General features: G+C 48.7%; 1 protein-coding gene across 20 annotated transcripts in view; it reads left to right on the forward strand.

Annotated features, from left to right (window-relative positions):
* EIF4G3 (eukaryotic translation initiation factor 4 gamma 3) overlaps positions 1-17,801 on the forward strand; it is a 152,705-nt gene that overhangs the window by 40,510 nt on the left and 94,394 nt on the right. For 17 of the 20 annotated variants that reach the window (XR_011338996.1, XM_069874854.1, XM_069874860.1 and 14 more), the window contains exons 2-3: positions 2,141-2,216; positions 10,748-10,891. The gene's annotated coding sequence lies outside the window, so the exon portion shown is untranslated. The remainder of the gene's footprint in view (positions 1-2,140; positions 2,217-10,747; positions 10,892-17,801) is intronic. The other 3 variants (XM_069874857.1, XM_069874865.1, XM_069874868.1) reach the window with 1 other exon arrangement.

Here is a 17,801-nt window from a genome sequence, read left to right on the forward strand (position 1 = left end):
ATTTAAAAGAACAAAAGTGATGTGTGCTGAGCTTCGTCCGCAGAGCTGACAGGGCTGGATCCTCCTCTCAGTTCTCAGCCTGGAGCCAGTTGTAGGCGTCCGGTCACACCTGCCAGGCTGGAACGGGGACATCGCTTCCGTGCAGAGGTGTTGTGAAGGTCAGGGGAGGTGTTTGCTGCGCGTAATCCTATAATGCAGGGGTTTTATCTTGTCTGACGTTCAAACAGTAAAAGTATACTGAAATTTGGAGGTTTTAGAACAATTTCCCAGCCTGCCTGGGGAGGGCCAGCCTTTAGAGTGATGCGATTGGTGTCCAGACAGTGTAGTGTTGAAAATCTTCTCCCTTAGCACTGGTCCAGGAGGAGAAGATCTGGCTGCAGGGCCAACAGTGAGCAAATCATAGAACCATAGAATCACCAGGTTGGAAGAGACCCCCAGGATCATCGAGTCCAACCATTCCCATCAATCACTAACCCATGTCCCTCAGCACCTCGTCCACCCGTCCCTTAAACCCCTCCAGGGAAGGGGACTCAACCCCCTCCCTGGGCAGCCTCTGACAGTGCCCAAGGACCCTTTCTGCAAAAATTTTTTTCCTAACATTCAGCCTGAACCTCCCCTGGTGGAGCTTGAGGCCATTCCCTCTCGTCCTGTCCCCTGTCCCTTGGGAGAAGAGCCCAGCTCCCTCCTCTCCACAACCTCCTTTCAGGGAGTTGGAGAGAGCAATGAGGTCTCCCCTCAGCCTCCTCTTCTCCAGGATAAACACCTCCAGCTCTCTCAGCCGCTCCTCTTGTTCTCCAGCCCCCTCACCAGCTTCATTGCTCTTCTCTGGACTCACTCCAGAGCACAGGTTGCGTCTGACCAGCCTTTACTTCAACCTCACTGTTGTGTGTTTGGAGGAAGGAGAAGAGGCAGGATTTGTAGAGCGTGGGTCTCCATCGAGTCCTCATCAGTGCTGACAGGAGCTCTCCTGCCACTGCGGCGTTGGTCCCTGTTGGTTTGGGCAGCAGTGCTTTGGGGCACACACGTGCAGTGGGAAGGAAGGACTCTCACAAGCCTGAACCAAGAAATTTGACTTGAAAATTTAACTTACAGGTGTTTCTTTCCTCATTTGAACAAACTTTACAAAACGCTTTCATGATTTGCTTTCTTTTTAAGTATCCACCGCCGCGTTAACACGAGGGCTGCGTTGCTGGCTTGTGTGCAGGAAACTTAATCAGTCCAGCTGTTCTCATATTCCAAGAGGCTTTGATGTCTGAAATGTGAACAGCAAAAAGGAGAAATCTGAACATGGCATTTAGGGGCATTTCAGCCAGTTAAGTGTGATGCTTTTCTACGATGGTGGGCGTTGGGTATTCTGTAGACACGTGCTGGACCGAAGGCTCACAAGGAGTTGTCCAAGCAGGAAGATTTTTCTTTTGAAAATGCATCTCCTCATTTTAATTCCACAAGTCAAATGGATTCTAGCTTGTTTGTTTGTTGTATAAAGTCCTTTCCCCTTTTTTTATTCCCCCGATTCCCACAATACCTTTCCAATGTAAGAACATTTCTCCTCTAAATCACAGAATCACTAGGTTGGAAAAGACCCACTGGATCATCAAGTCCAGCTAAAATAACCCTGCAGCAGATTGTCCAAACTCCACATCTCCCTGCCAGCCCCTTTGAAAGTGGTTTTGGTGGGTGGATGAGGAAAGGAGCGACTGGGAGGCAAACAAGGAAACAATTATCACCCGATTCCTGCACGGCTGGCGGAACAGGCGCTGCCTTTGTTGGAAATGCCCTGCTGATCCACAGGGTTGGACTTGCTGAACGTGAAGGGCTTGTGGAGCTTGGGAAGGGCTTGTGGGCTTCGGGTTTTTCTTTGAGAAACAAGAAGTGGGGGATTTTCCTGGGCTTGATCGGCGATTTTCTTGCTCTGAGGCTCTTGCTGTGTTTGTCGGCAACACCTGCATTTGAAGCCACACTTTGCTCCTCTTTTGGAACATCCTGAGGGATTGTAGCTGCCTGGTTGTGTGCGAGAGCTGCAGAGATGTTTGTGTGTCTGCTGAGCGTGGGTGGGGAGCGGCCGTCGCCTTGGCTGTGGGTATCGCCCAGAACACGGCCCTTTCCTCGACGTTGCTTTCCTTAACTCGCTGTGTTGCAGAATCCCCCGCGGTCCTGTTCAGCAGCCCCTCGAGGACCGGATCTTCACTCCCACTGTCTCCGCTGTCTACAGCACTGTGAGTATCTGCTGCTGCTGTGGTGCTTTTGAAAGGGGCGTGTTTTCCAAGCGTAAGGAGGTACAATTTAAAAATCCAAACCAATTTAAAACAATGCACTTAAAAACAATGCAATGTTTTCTGCTGCCTAAAATAAATGAGCATAGGATCAGAACATGTGTTTAGGTTGGAAGGGACCTCAAAGCTCATCCAATTCCAACCCCCTGCCATGGGCAGGGACACCTCTCACTGGATCAGGGGGCTCAAAGCTCCATCTGGATGAAGACACTTTTTACTCGGCACGGGTGAGACCGTTCCTTGAATCCTGGGGTCAGTTTTGGGCCCCTCACCACAAGAAGGATGTTGAGGCTCTGGAACGAGTCCAGAGAAGAGCAACGAAGCTGGTGAGGGGGCTGGAGAACAAGAGGAGCAGCTGAGAGAGCTGGGGGTGTTTATCCTGGAGAAGAGGAGGCTGAGGGGAGACCTCATTGCTATCTCCAACTCCCTGAGAGGAGGTTGTGGAGAGGAGGGAGCTGGGCTCTTCTCCCAAGGGACAGGGGACAGGACGAGAGGGAATGGCCTCAAGCTCCACCAGGGGAGGTTCAGGCTGGACATTAGGAAAAAATTTTTCGCAGAAAGGGTCGTTGGTCCCTGTCAGAGGCTGCCCAGGGAGGGGGTTGAGTCCCCTTCCCTGGAGGGGTTTAAGGGATGGGTGGACGAGGTGCTGAGGGACATGGTTTAGTGATTGATGGGAATGGTTGGACTCGATGATCCGGTGGGTCTTTTCCAACCTGGTGATTCCATGATTCTATGACTCTAAGTGGGAAAGCGATAAATCTTTGAGTCCTCATAGCAGAGGTCTTTAAGAGGATCTTTAAGGTCCCTTCCATCCCAACCCATTCTGTGTTTGTTTACAAAGCTTGATTCTTGAGGACATTTAGCTGAGAAAGGTAATGATGTTTGTTTGTTAATAAACCAGATTACACTGTTTTCCTTTTATTTGCTTCTCTTTTTCAAATAGGAGTAGCTGAAAGCCTAGTGTTATTTAGAGCTTTGCTAAATCAGCACAGCCCCAGGAAAGTCATATTTTGCTTTTCTGGTGGGATACTGCAAATATTTTTAATGCCAAAAACCCTGCTTTTAAGCTGCTCTTTTAATTCTATGGAAAACAGGAAGAAAAGCTGTACATGGGAGAAATTCACTGTGTTTTATGCTGTAGCATAAGCTGCTTATAGGAAAACATAAGCTGCTGCGCAAGGTTTTCTCCTTCCCCTTGTCTGAATAACTGGCAAAGGGGTTATCAGCTCCATCTCCTCCATGTGTGGAGTCCGGGTCTGAAGCATCTTTGGCCCCTTCCTTTTTTGGGCTGTAGAGAAAAGTTCTGTGATCACCTCTTTTCCTGGGGAGGCTGCTTCCGTCTGCAATCTCTTTCTGCAGTCGAGCTTTGCAAACAGTTGAGGATAAAAAGGGCTGGTCAGTGCCCATCGGTCTGAGAAGGGCAGGGATTTGGGTAGCGGCTGTAGGAGCAGAAAGACTCATGGATGGGATGGAGGGCAGCTCACAGCGGATTTTCATCCAGGTGAGTCAGAAGGGTTAGGGTACAGCTCTGATGAAGCACTCGCAGCAATGGGTCAGCAGGCTCCAGCTGTGAGCTGGGCTTTGAGGTTTCTTTGGCTAGCTTTGTCCTCAGGATCATACCTGTGTCATCAAAAGAAGTGGGATCAGCAGGGCAAGGGAGGGGATTCTGCCCCTCTACTCGGCTCTGGTGAGATCCCACCTGGAGTCCTGCATCCAATTCTGGAGTCCTCAGCGCAGAAGGGACCTGGATCTGTTGAAGTGAGTCCAGAGGAGGCCACGGAGATGTTCTGAGGGCTGGAGCACCTCCCATGCAAGACCAGGCTAAGAGAGTTCGGGTGTTCAGCCTGGAGAAGAGAAGGCTCTGGGGAGACCTTAGAGCAGCCTCTAGTGCTGAAAGGAGCTCCAGGAAAGCTGGGGAGGGGCTCTTGATCAGCAGTGCAGGGACAGGATGAGGGGGAACAGTTTTCAGCTGCAAGAGGGGAGATTGAGATGAAATCTTAGGGAGAAATGTTTTGCTGTGAGGGTGGGGAGGCCCTGGCCCAGGCTGCCCAGAGCAGGGGTGGCTGCCCCATCCCTGGAGGGTTCAAGGCCAGGTTGGATGGGGCTTGGAGCCCCTGATCCCGTGGGAGGTGTCCCTGCCCATGGCAGGGGTGGGACTGGAGGGGCTTCCAAGCCAAACCATTCCATGATTCTGTATGTGCATGAACACACACTTGTACTTACGCAAAAAGGCAAAACCAGAAGAACATAAATGTGCAAACAATTGTAATAAATAGTTCATATTCTCCTTTATATACAACATACAGCACTTAAAAACTACTTTAAAAATATCCCAGTTTCCTTTGAGGGGAAAAGCAGGTTATTTTTTTTCAATTCTTTCTTCCGTGGTTCAGATGCCCTTGGGAAAATATGACTGTAAAAATTTAAATCAATGTAAAATATAGAAGTATCTGTGAAGAATGACCTAAAATAGCTTTTTCAGTGTGGAAAAATATCACTTCTTGATGTGTTACAGGAATAGAAGCCAGGGTTGGGAGTGTCTCAGTTCTAGGCTTTAAGAAAACACAAGTTTGAAAGAAAACCTCATATTTTGGGGAAAGGAGAGGAATTTCTTAGCCAGGTTCCTTTTGAGCTTCTGTTTGAAGCCCTGGACATGTTGCAAATGTAGAGGAAGTCCTAGAAATGAGGAATTGGGATGGAAGAGGCACAGGATCAGAGGTCCTTGACAAATTCATTCCTTATTGGTCTCTGTGACTTATTACACGAGTAGCAGCGCCATGTATTTATTTCTGGGTTTGCAACAAAAAGGTCACTTGTTAGTTGATTTTTATGTCGGGTTTGTGGGGATTGTACAGAACTCGCGTGGTTCGGAGATGGGGAGGAGAGTCCCTGTCTTCAGCCCCCGGGGGCTGCTTTTTCACTCCCACGTTTTGTTTCCTCAGTCATCATTTGTGGGTTTCCACATGGATTATGCAGCACAACTCTCCAATATGTGTATTTTTTGGGGGTTTCCTGGTTTGGGGAGAGCCCCAGGATTTGATACCACCCTGCGGTGACTCGGAGCTGCCTCCATGTTCTCCCTGTCAATTAGAGCATCTCCTTCATGGGCTGGGAGGATGAATCACTTGAGATACAGGCAACCCCCAGATGAAACCACTGGTTTTAGTTAGATAAAGATGAAAAATAATACAGTTATCCTTTCTGTGCCTTTCCGCATGCGTTACCAGCGCCTCAGCTGCACATTCCTGAGCTCTTTTTTTCCAGAACTGTGGGCTGCTTGCCAAAAATGGGAGTGAAAAATCATGTGGCTTTCACTATGAGCCTCAATAATCTCCCTTGAAAGAAAATCAGAGGAGCACGTTTTTCTGCAGGGCAGAGATAGGAGGTGGGGATGAGGCAACGTGTCATTTGTGAGGTGAAGTCAAGTTTGCCCAAGAACTTGCAGATGCTCAAAATTCCCAACAAAACTTTGGTAGAACCTCTTTATCGAGGAAATCCCACCAGCATTGAGCATGAAACTACCCAACCATGTCATCTGCGCCTTCATTTATTGTATAGAGTGTACGGTAGAGGATGCTGATGTTTGGGCAGGTGGGTTTTTTAAGTAAATCCAGCAGTCAGAACGAGTTTAAAGTAAATCAGTCAGAAATAATGATTTCAATGAAATAATCTCGTAATAATCTCCCGTCATCGATAATGGATAATGCCACGTCACAAGAGATGCTTATGGACATAAAATTTGGAGTGATGTCCTGTAAGCAGCTTCTTGCAGGGTGTTTCTTAATTCTTTATACTGCAAGAAATGAAGGCAATTACTTATATAATATATAATTATATCCCAAACCTGAGGAGAAGGCTTAGAGGACCAGTGTATGGTACATAAAGGGTGTCTGCCAAGAGGATGGAGACCCCCTTTCTACAAGGAGCCATGTGGAAAAAGAGGAGGAGTAATGGGGATAAGTTGCTCCTGGGGGATTCCGATTGAATTCCACAAGAGAATGTTTCACCATGAGAACAGTTAAACATCGGAATCATCTCCCCAGGGAAGTGGTGGATTCCTCTACGCTGGACACTTGGAAGCATCAGCTCGACAGAGTGCTGGGCCATCTCATTTAAACTCTCCATCACCTAAAAAGATTGGACCAGGTGATCCTTGAGGTCCCTTCCAACCTGGTATTCTGGGATTCTGTGGATCTGGAAAGGGGAGTGGAGGAAGACTGAAATTTTATTTCTGTTCAAAAATATTTCAGAGAAATATATTCAAAGAAAGCTGTTGGACTTGGACATTGGGCAAAGGATGGTGACTTCTACCCAAAAGGGAACTGCAGCAAAGGTGACTTTAAATACCGTGGGTCACCGTGTGTGCCTACTCCCAGAGCTACAGGGCTGGTTTCTACTGTAAATGGAATTAATGTGACTGTATCCGATGTCCTCTTCAGATGCGGCTCAAGGCATGAGCTGGGAGTCGGAGAAGGGAAATTATGGAGCTCACGTACATCCAGTTCTTGCACCCATGTGAGACCTGCCTGTTGTGGCAGATGATGGTTGGAGGGTTGGAACTGCGCTGGGAACATGTCGTTATCTCAAGCACTGAAGCTTGGACTGAAAATGCTTTGGGATAAACTTCTCTAAGTCAAAACCTTTGGCTTCTGGGTGGGAAGTGGTTAGGAGCGAGCGTTATTTTGATGTATCTGTTTGTAGGGAGTGCGTGGGAGCTGGCTGGATGTGTTTCTGTAGCCTGGCTGGATCCAACGCTGGTTTAAACGGTCTGTGTTAACTGCAGTCTCCCTGGGTCTCTTTGGGGCAGATCCCACCTTGTGTCAAGTTGCCCAGCTCCGTGCCAGCTGATGGTAGAGAAGGAAATGGAAGAGCGAGCGGCTGAAGATCTTCCTTGCCCCAGTTGTTCAGTGATTAAGGCTTGACTTCATCACTTGCTTTGGATGGCTTTTCAGCAAGGAGGTGCCTGTTGGTGGCCCCCAATGACTTCCCAGCCAGCAGAAGTACTGTGACTTCTCTTTGTGTCCTTTAAAGGGATGTTCCTATGATGAAGAGAGTCCTGAAGAAAAGAGATTAGGGTGGATTAGCTGCTCCAGCCACCCTGTGCTGAAAGGAAGGATCTGGGTCAGGAGGCCGACGTGTTCCCTGCCTGGCTCTGAAGTGTGCGGGAGGGATGCTCGGTGCCTCGGATGCCGGCAGCGCTGCCGTGAGGCTGTTTGCACCAACAGGAATGAATTGAATGAATGGAATGGTGGAAGGGAAGAGGTTCTGTCCGAGTCAGAACCCTTCTGTATGGGGAAAGAGCAGGTTTGAAGGATGAACCATTGTCCCCGTAATTAGGGAACTTGTGGTGTGCCCCTTCCATTCTCAACTAACTCGAATGTCTCATGGACACAATCAAGTATTGGAAATTTGATGTTTGGAGAGGGAAGAATAATCCAAAACTTCTGGAAGGTGCTAAAAGCGAAAGATTTAAGCTCAAAGGGAAAAGGGGAGAATTTCAGGCTAGCTTTATTTCATGTTTCGTTCATTGTTGCCTTTAAAACAGAGACTTAAAGCTTCTGGAGGACTAAGGTTAACCTCTTGCTACTCTGTTAAGGAAAACTGAAAGTGATGCCCTAGGAAATTAACATGTAATTTTCTGTATCCATTTTAATCTAGATTTAAGAAGGGCGTTTGCTTCCATAGTGATCATAGAATCATGGAATTGTTTGGGTCAGAAGGGACCTCAAAGCCCACCCAGTTCCACCCCTGCCGTGAGCAGGAACACCTCTTCCAAGCCAAACTGTTCTGTGATTCTGTGAGTTGGTGGAGACTCTCCTGGCACAATTTTTTACAAGATAATACGCTAATTTAGCCAGTTTATCTTCCTTTATCTCCTGTTAACATTCAAATCTGCCTCTTGTGTTTCAGATAAGTAGCTGTAAGTCGGTTGTTGTAGGATCACGGTGAAGATGTAGAGATCCCGGTGAAGGTGTTGGGATGCTGGTGAAGGTGTAGGGAACCCGGTGAAGGTGTCGGGATCCCAGTGAAGGTGTAGGGAACCTGGTGAAGGTGTAGGGATCCCAGTGAAGGTGTGGGATCCCGGTGAAGGTGTAGGGATCCCGGTGAAGGTTGTGGGATCTTGGTGAAGGTGTAGGGAACCTGGTGAAGGTTGTGGGATCCCAACAAAGGTGTAGGGATCCCGATGAAGGTGTAGAGATCCTGGTGAGGGTGTAGGGATCCCTGTGTTGCTGTGGCTGGAGGACGGCTGCTCTCTGCTCCTGACTGTGCCGGAGGGCCAGCTGAGTGTTTCTGGTAGTTTGGCTGAGCGTTTCTAGGGGGTTTGCTGAGCCAGGCTTGGCTTTCAAATTTCACATCCAAGTTGGAACAGCATTCTTTGCCCTCTCTAATTAACCTCCAGCCCAGGTGATCTGCACGTGTTCATTTCTGCAGAGGACTCACATAAACCTGGGAGGTTATCAGTGCCCCTCTCCCCTTGCCAAGCATCTCCGTGGCCGTGGGTGCTGTTTGGAGACAGAGGGTTCGGGATGGCTCTGGCTTTGGTTGCAATGAATCGTAGAATCATAGAATTGCCAGGTTGGAAGAGACCCACTGGATCAGAGTCCAACCATTCCTATCAAACACTAAACCATGTCCCTCAGCACCTCGTCCCCAGTCCCTTAAACCCCTCCAGGGAAGGTGACTCAACCCCCTCCCTGGGCAGCCTCTGCCAGAGCCCAATGGTGCATGTGCTTGTGAGTGCAGGGACATAAAAGCTGGCAGTGCGTGAAGTGCCACAGCTATTTCAAAAGAACCGCTTTTTCTCCACGAGAAGTGACATTCAAGGAGACATCTTGGTGCTGAGTACGCACTCGACCTACTGATGGGCTGTTGATATGAATGAGTTCCTTGTGTTTTGTGTTGCTTTGGCTCCCTTCTCGCTCCCTTGGCTGCCCTTTCTGATACCCATCGTGATACGTAGTCACCTCTAAACACCGGCTGCTGCGTGATTGATGTGACAAGTCTGTCAGGGTTGTCTTAGGAGTCATGTAGGAGACTTGATTTTCCCGGGGCTGGGACGTGAAACGTTTTATGATGCAGGTTTTGACTCAGCCGACTGAGGCTGCACGCGCACACCTGCCAGCCTGGAGCAGCCAAAAAAAGTGGAGATGATTCCCACCTGGGGAAGAGACGGATCCAGTTGGGAACAGAGTTGACCCACCTTAGCTCTGATGAGCACAAGGCTGCTGTAAATCTTCCCACGCCAAGCAGTTCTGGACCACGTCTGTGCCTCAGGGAGTCTCATGTTATGATTCTCGCCGCTGGTGCAGCTGTTTTAGTGGTTTAGGTAACGCAACAGCAGTCAGCGATACTTGGAGTGCAAGAAAATGACTTGGAAAAAGCATTTAATCGTGAACTCTGACTTCTGCTCTCATCCTTTGCTCTCTTGGGCCTTAGTGCTAATGCTCCATTCAAGATCAAGAGCCAGGAATTGCCTTCTGTCTTCTTTCCGATGCTGGGGAAGAATATAAACGCACATCTACCTGCGCAGTGACAGCGTCCCCTGCCAAGCGTTGCTTCTGTTCACAGAATCATAGAATCACCAGGTTGGAAGAGACCCACCGGATCATTGAGTCCAACCATTCGCATCAATTACTAAACCATGTCCCTCAGCACCTTGTCCACCTGTCCCTTAAACCCCTCCAGGGAAGGTGCGTTTTTAGTTCTGAGTAAGTGGTGCTTTTCAGCAAACCAAACACAGGTCTGAGAACAACAGGTCAGTGAGAAGCGAGTGCTGGAGTCCACACTCTGAGCTTGAACCAAATCTGCAAAGCGTCACTTGTGTCAAGTTGCTGGAGGTGTCACCCAACGGTCATGGGGTTTTTTTTCCTTTAATTCTTGTTTTTTATGATAGCAGCTATATAAAGTGTATTTAAAACACTTCCATCGAGGAGATAGTGCAGTGGAGCAGGTGTATGTGCCACAAAGATATTTTACTTACTATGTTTTGATCAGTATTTTGTAGTAGAAGCTGAGAATGGGGATCAGTATATGCAGGAACTGCTTTGGTGTTTCATTCTGTGCTGGTGCCAAGCCATTTGGATCACAAAGCCTCTATGCAGACCATTTTTTTTTGGAGGGGAGGATGCAAATTTTCCTCTTACATTTTTGGGTCCCTTTGCAAAATCATGATAGCGTTCGGTACAGCTCATAACAAACACATCGGAAGATCCCAGGCCTGGAGTCAAAGGGATGTTACAAAGCATCTGGAAAGCCCTTGCAGCTTCTACTTGTTTCTACCAGTGACTCCACGTCGTGCTCTTTATTTTTTAATGCTTCCCTGTTTTTCTGAATCATATAAAGAGTGAACTTGTGCAGCGCTTCACTCGTACGTGGTGATAAATATATTTATCTATGTCCCTAAAGAGGCAGCTGCTTGCTTAGCTGACAGCGTCTGTACAGACCAGACCACTAATGTTCTGTTTTACTAACAGTTTATCTCCACACAGGTAACACAAGTAGCAAGACAACCGGGTCCTCCTGCCCCATCCCCTTACACTGCACATGAAATAAATAAGGGACACCCCAATCTTGCTGCGACGCCACCAGGACATGCGGCGTCCCCTGGGCTCTCACAGGTAAGACCTGGCTGGGGGGCAGGGGGTTCCGAGCTTCCCTCTTGTTTGATTCACAGCTTTGTTATCTTGTCTGTGACCAGGGTATAAAAATTCATTAACGAATGGTGTCTTTATGTGGCTGGAACCTTGCAGTGGTTTGTAGGTAGCGCTCGGGTTTTTCGGGCGTTGGTTTCTGGCTGATTCTGGAACAGAAACTAAAAGCAACTTGAAAATCTGCTTATTGATGAGGAATGTTGGGTCAGGCTGCTTTGGGAATTTGCAACTGCTGTTAAAGTGCATCATGTCCTCTGTTAGGGATTTTCTATTTCACATGTTTTGTCCATGATGCTGCAATTCCATCATTCTTCTAAGAAGTCGGGTTGGAAACTGAATTCCAAATGAATGCTAATAAAATAAACGAGACAAAAGCCTGATTACAAAAAAAGTGCAGATAAATAGGAGTTATAATAAGAATGGAGCAATAGCATTTGGTAAGGTGTGGAATAAATTGGTCTTTTTGTAGTCTTTATTAGATGAATATTCTGCAGGGTTGATGTGAGAGTGGAGGAGCTTATCTGGAAAAAGGAAGGGGCAAGAGTGACAGGTAATGGGGTGCAGAGGGGAGATAAAAGATAGAGGATCAGGGAAGGTGGCATCTGTAAAAGCACTGAGGTTTGAAACAGAGGAGAGCCTTGTGTTTGATTGCTCTAGGTTAATTTATAATGTTTTGGATAAATGGAATAAAGCAGGAAGATCATAGAAGCATAGAATCACTTGGAAAAGACCCCCAGGATCATTGAGTCCAACCATTCCCATCAATCACTAAACCATGTCCCTCAGCACCTTGTCCACCCGTCCCTTAAACCCCTCCAGGGAAGGGGACTCAACCCCCTCCCTGGGCAGCCTCTGCCAGTGCCCAATGACCCTTTCTGCGAAAAAGTTTTCCCTCATGTCTAGCCTGAACCTCCCCTGGAGGAGCTTGAGGCCATTCCCTCTCGTCCTGTCCCCTGTCCCTTGGGAGAAGAGCCCAGCTCCCTCCTCTCCACAACCTCCTTTCAGGCAGTTGGAGAGAGCAATGAGGTCTCCCCTCAGCCTCCTCTTCTCCAGGATAAACACCCCCAGCTCTCTCAGACGCTCCTCTTGTTCTCCAGACCCCTCACCAGCTCCGTTCTCTTCTCTGGACTCGCTCCAGAGCCTCAACATCCTTCTTGTGGTGAGGGGCCCAGAACTGACCCCAGGATTCGAGGAGCGGTCTCACCAGTGCCGAGTCCAGAGGGAGAAGAACCTCCCTGGACCTGCTGGCCACGCCGTTTCTGATCCAAGCCAAGATGCCATTGGCCTTCTTGGCCACCTGGGCCACTGCTGGCTCATGTTCAGTCACTGTCAACCAACACCCCCAGGTCCTTCTCCTTCAGGCAGCTTTCCAGCCAGACTTCTCCTAGTCTGGAGCTTCTCAGGGTTGTTGTGAGTAGGTGGGCTGTTAGGAGTGTGGTTTGGTTCTGAAGATGTCAAGTGGGAAGGCAGGGAGCCAAGCGAGAATGGCTGAGACTGGCCACCCCATGGCGAGGTGGAGAGAGAGCCCTGAGCACTGCAGCCCTGGGTGAAGGCGAGTGTTCCAGTCCTCCTGCCAGCCTCTTCGCTGTGGGTGAAATATTAAGCTGACCTTTTAGACTAGGAAATGCAGGAAAACAAATAACGTCATGCAAGGAGCCTTGATGGTACACATTCTAGATCAAACTGGGTGGGAAAACTGGAAAGCTGTGGTTGTGTCTGAAAATGTGCAAGTGCTGATCCTTTATGGAGCAGGAGATTAGAGGCTGCCCCATCCCTGGAGGGGTTCAAGGCCAGGTTGGATGGGGCTTGGAGCCCCTGATCCAGTGGGAGGTGTCGCTGCCCGTAGCAGGGGGTGGGACTGGATGGGCTTGGAGGTCCCTTCCAACCCAAACCATCCGATGAGTCTATGAAGTATCCATTGAGGATTGCAGGTAGCTTGAAGTGTTAGTGGTCTCTGAGCCATTTCTTGCACACTCACTACATGGTTGATGGTTTGAAGTCTCCGGTTTGAAGGTCGGGCCTCTCATAATGGAGAGAGAACGCAACAGGGTTGCAGAGCAAACCCTAAAACCTCATCTGGCTTGTGTCGTGCGTCAAGAAATTCATTCCTGGTCAACCTCGTCAGCAGAGTGATGCTAATCACGTGGCAGATAAGAAGGGAAGAAAGAGAACGTTCTAGGCAGCCTCTTTAGAAAACTATTCTAATCAAGGTTTTTTTTCTTCCCGTAATATTTTCCTGTTGAGTCAGTGCCTGTGCAGGCAGCGGGCTCCGCGCCAAATCACCGCTCCAGCCAGCCGGGAAAATGCTCGGTTCCTGTTCTGCTGGCTCTTATCGGCTTGGAAATGAACATCAGGTTGTGTCACTCTGATGCTGCTGGTAGGAGTGGTTTGACCTCCCGTCCTTCGTGTCAGCTGAGGATTCTCAAGGGCTCTGGAGGGGCTGGTCCTCACGTGCTTAGCAAGAGATGGAAAAAGCAAGATCTGAGGTTAAAAGCCAGGCGAAACATCGGTTCTGGGACTATAGAGGAGTGTGGTCTGGGGAGATTGCCCCAAGTGAGTCCTATAAGCTTGGATTTGGTAGCAAAGCAGCAGAAATAGTGGGTTTTGTTCCATCGCAGCACCCGCTCACCTCTGCCCAGGTATTTCACTGAGGTGATGTCCTGTCATCTGCCCCTCCTTGAAGAGTTAACATGGAACAATTAACGCTTAACGGGGGTCTCAGCGTTCTTGCCATGAGCCCTTACGGGGTTAGCTGTGCCCAGAGAAAGTCTTACATACCACAGATCTGCTGGAGGTTTGGTAAACCTTAAGGTGTTGGGGTTTTAAACGCTAGAATTCTGAATATACTTGTGTGTGTCTTGCTTGGAGCCCTGTCAGGGGTTGAGTTGCAGTATTATGTGATGAGAATAAATTCCTCGGCAGAGCAGAGCATTGGGTGAAAGTGTTGGGTGAAAGTGCTCACTGCGTCCCTCATTTATCTCTGTGGGTCTTGCTGAGCACCCTATTTTGCTTGATTTAAGAAATGAGCTGAATGGAAGTTTCTTATTTCCAGATCACTTGTTCTGTGAACTTTCCTCACGACTTTGTTTATTTGGTTTATTTTAAGCAAACAATCGAAATCCTTTATATCTTTCATTACTTAAAAGTTGTTGCCTGCTGTAATTGTTCTTTTTGTCTGATTATTAGAGTCTTTAAATCTTGTTGTCTCCCTTTTGGGATAAAGGGAGCGGAGCTGATGGGATGTTGTGATGAGAGGTTCTGTAGGGATTTCTTGAACAGTGATATTGCACTTAACAAACTCCTCTGTGTCCAAACCTGCACTGACTATTAACACTGAGCAAAAGTTGTCTTCACGTTTGTCCAGTGGTGCCTAACGCAGCGGTGTGGGTTTGTTCAATGCCGAGGGGGGTGCGTGTGTTCTTGATTTGACAGAGAAAGAGGTAAGGAAGAGACCACATCATGGGAATTAGAACCTGATTAAGGGGGCGTTGTTTTCTCCACCAGACTGTGACTTAATGAATGCTCTTAAAACTGAGTCTTTCCAGCATAGAGGCTGCTGTTTAGGCAGCGGTGAATGAAAATATGTACATGTGGTTTCGGGCTTCAAATATCACTTAGGTCTAAAAATAATTTTCCCAGGGATAAGATGTGTTGCTTGTGTTTGGCTGGTGTGGTCAGGAATTACTGTGGGTGCTGAGGGCTGGTCCGGGGCTCAGCAGAGGTCACTCTCTCGCTCCTATCCAGCAGGCATCTCAGCATCTTGACAGGACAAGAGGGAATGGCCTCAAGCTCCACCAGAGGAGGTTCAGGCTTGACATCAGGAAAAAATTTTTCACAGAAAGGGTCACTGGGCACTGGCAGAGGCTGCCCAGGGAGGGGGTTGAGTCCCCTTCCCTGGAGGGGTTTAAGGGACGGGTGGATGAGGTGCTGAGGGGCCTCGTTTAATATTAGATAGGAATGGTTGGACTCGATGATCCAGTGGGTCTTTTCCAACCTGGTGATTCTATGATTCTATGTTGTACCTATCTAGCTGGCTTTCCTTTAACTTTATTTCAGTAAACAGAAAGAGACAGTCCTGCGGTGCTGTGGGTTGGTGCCTCTTTCACTTATTCTTCTACCTTTTCCATTTGATGTAGCCAAAACAAGAGAGAGGCTAGCTGTTCCGCTTCCTCCGAAGGTTTTCATAATGAATGGCTTCTGGCACTTCACTGCCCTTCGGAATTGGTTTCTGCAGCAAAACGAGAAGAGCTTGGCAGGGATGTGGAACAGTTCCACACCTCCCATCCTGCAGCAAGAAGCGGTATTTCTGCTTCCCAAATTCCGGGGCCTTGAAGTCATGCTGCTGCTCTCAGGAATGTGTTGAACTCTGCCAGCACTGGGGAATGCGCCGCACGTGTTACCGCAGTGATGTTATGGCCAGATGTGGTTCCATGTACATCAAATCCCCTATTCCTGTTGTTCTTTGGGACTGGGAGAGGAGGACGCATCTCCTTGACCTCCTCTCTTGGCCTGCAGGCTTCAGGAGCGGCTGGTTGGAGACAAATCGCTTTCTCAGCGTACGGAGGAAAGGAGAAGTCATTGGAAAAAAGGAGTAGAAAAGTTTCCCTTTAGGCATGGCTACCAGCACCGCAACTGCTTACCTGAGCGTTCTCAGCCCCCGATGGATGTGAGACGATCCAACGTGAGCAGAGCAGGCACAGAGCGTTCACACAGGCGGTTAACACAAAGCAGCTGAAATGCTGTAAATCTTCCCCCAGCTCTGGCTTTATTTTACAGTAATTTATGGTGTAGCCGTGCCTTAAGATGGGAATCATGAGAAAGTGGAGCTCTTCCAAAGCAACCAGGCTGGGGCTTGGAAGGAGGCAGCAGAGCAGTGCTTCCCTCAGTCCAGTGAGGAGGAGAGGGCTCCTCCAGTTGTACTGGGAGCAGAAGGCAGCGCGCAAAGCTTAGGGCAGCAGGAGAAGACAATTCCATCCCTGCTCGTGACCTAGGAGTGTTTTGCAGGATCCCAAGGAGTAAGTGCAGTGGGTTCTGGTGTGTGAGGTGAATAAGTGCGGTGGGTTCTGGTGTGTGAGGTGAAGCAGCGCCAGAGGGGAATGGTTTGGAAAAAGACTCTTGGCCTTTAAACCTGTGGGCTCTAATGTGCACGCCGAGGGATTCCTTTACTCTGGGGTCACTGTTTGTAAGCACCGACTGACCACACTTGGAATGAGGAGCCAGGAATTTCCTCGAGAAAGCTTTCGCTCTCATTAAGAACATGGTGTGCACTGAGCAGATCGGCACTGTCAGGCTGATGTGATGGAGCTCCCTGGCAGCAGAGGACCCTGTGACATCCATCAAGACCGTCTGAAGCTGTTGTAGTTATTGACAGCTGTGTTTAGTAACCCCTTAGCCCTTTCTGACAGTGTTGAGGGAGCTGGGTTCTCAGGATCTTGGTGTATGGAGACCCTGACTTCTAGGTTTAAATCCAAATCAGATTGTCCTCGCTGCAACTCGTTACCATCTGGTTCTTTGCCTTAAGTGAAAAGAGTTTTGTGGTCTCATTCTGCTCCTCAAAAATGTCACCATCGATAAATTAGCGTTTGTAGTAGCAGTGAGGCATTCCTTAGTACTTTAAGGTCTGGGGATCCGTGCCAGGAAGTGTGTCTGGGTGCCATCTGTGGTGTGTTTATAGGCGATCCCCAAACCCTTCTTTTATTATCTTGGATCCTTTCTATGGGAGTAGGAATCTTGTTATAACCATGATATTTATTCAATACTTCCCTCCCAGCATTCGTAGCCCAATTTAGATTTTAGATGCTTTTAATAAAGCAGCGTTTATTAACAGATTGGGGTGGAAGGAGGAATGCGCTTTAGCCGCAACCTGGTCCATTCATGCCCCTGGGACGCAGTTACGGTGCCTGTTCCTCCTCACTCGGAGGCTGGAACACACTGGCTACACACCTTCTGTGTGTTGATGCCCACAAGCTCCACCTTACCCTTGTATTCCCCCAAGTGCAGATATTCTCCATTATCTGAGCCGGTGTATTCTTTGTGCTGTGTAAAGTCAGATAATAAACTTCCACAGCCCGCGGAGCACGAGGCCTCCCTGATTCCATCATCTCATTTGTGCAAACACCCTGTCCTTTGTTTTCTGAGTGTGGAGGGCATCTTTGGTGGACACCTAGGATCATAGAATCATAGAGTCACCAGGCTGGAAAGGAGCCACTGGATCATCGAGTCCAACCATCCCTATTAAACACTAAACCATGTCCCTCAGCGCCTCACCCACCCATCCCTTAAACCCCTCCAGGGAATGGGACTCAACCCCCTCCCTGGGCAGCCTCTGACAGTGCCCAAGGACCCTTTCCAGGAAAAAGTTCGTCCTAATGTTCAGTGTGAACCTCCCCTGGTGGAGCTTGAGGCCATTCCCTCTCGTCCTGTCCCCTGTCCCTTGGGAGAAGAGCCCAGCTCCCTCCTCTCCACAACCTCCTTTCAGGCAGTTGGAGAGAGCAATGAGGTCTCCCCTCAGCCTCCTCTTCTCCAGGATAAACACCCCCAGCTCTCTCAGACGCTCCTCTTCTTCTCCAGCCCCTTCACCAGCTTCATTGCTCTTCTCTGGACTCGCTCCAGAGCCTCAACATCCTTCTTGTGGTGAGGGGCCAGAACTGACCCCAGGGTTTGAGGAGCTGGTCAGACTTAGGTCAGAGCTGGTTCTCCCGGCTTTGCAGGGAGCTCTTCACCCTGGCAGCTTTTCCTCGCAGGAAAGGTTATAGCAGATAGCTATTATAGCAGATTTCATGCTGATTAAAGCCACCCAGAATCCTGTAACTTGCAGAGAAAAGAGGGATGTCAGGCAGGGTATTAATTAGCAATCATCTTGGCAGCCACGATGGTG

Source organism: Phaenicophaeus curvirostris, chromosome 22 (assembly GCF_032191515.1).
Source record: "Phaenicophaeus curvirostris isolate KB17595 chromosome 22, BPBGC_Pcur_1.0, whole genome shotgun sequence".
Lineage (NCBI taxonomy): Eukaryota > Metazoa > Chordata > Aves > Cuculiformes > Cuculidae > Phaenicophaeus > Phaenicophaeus curvirostris.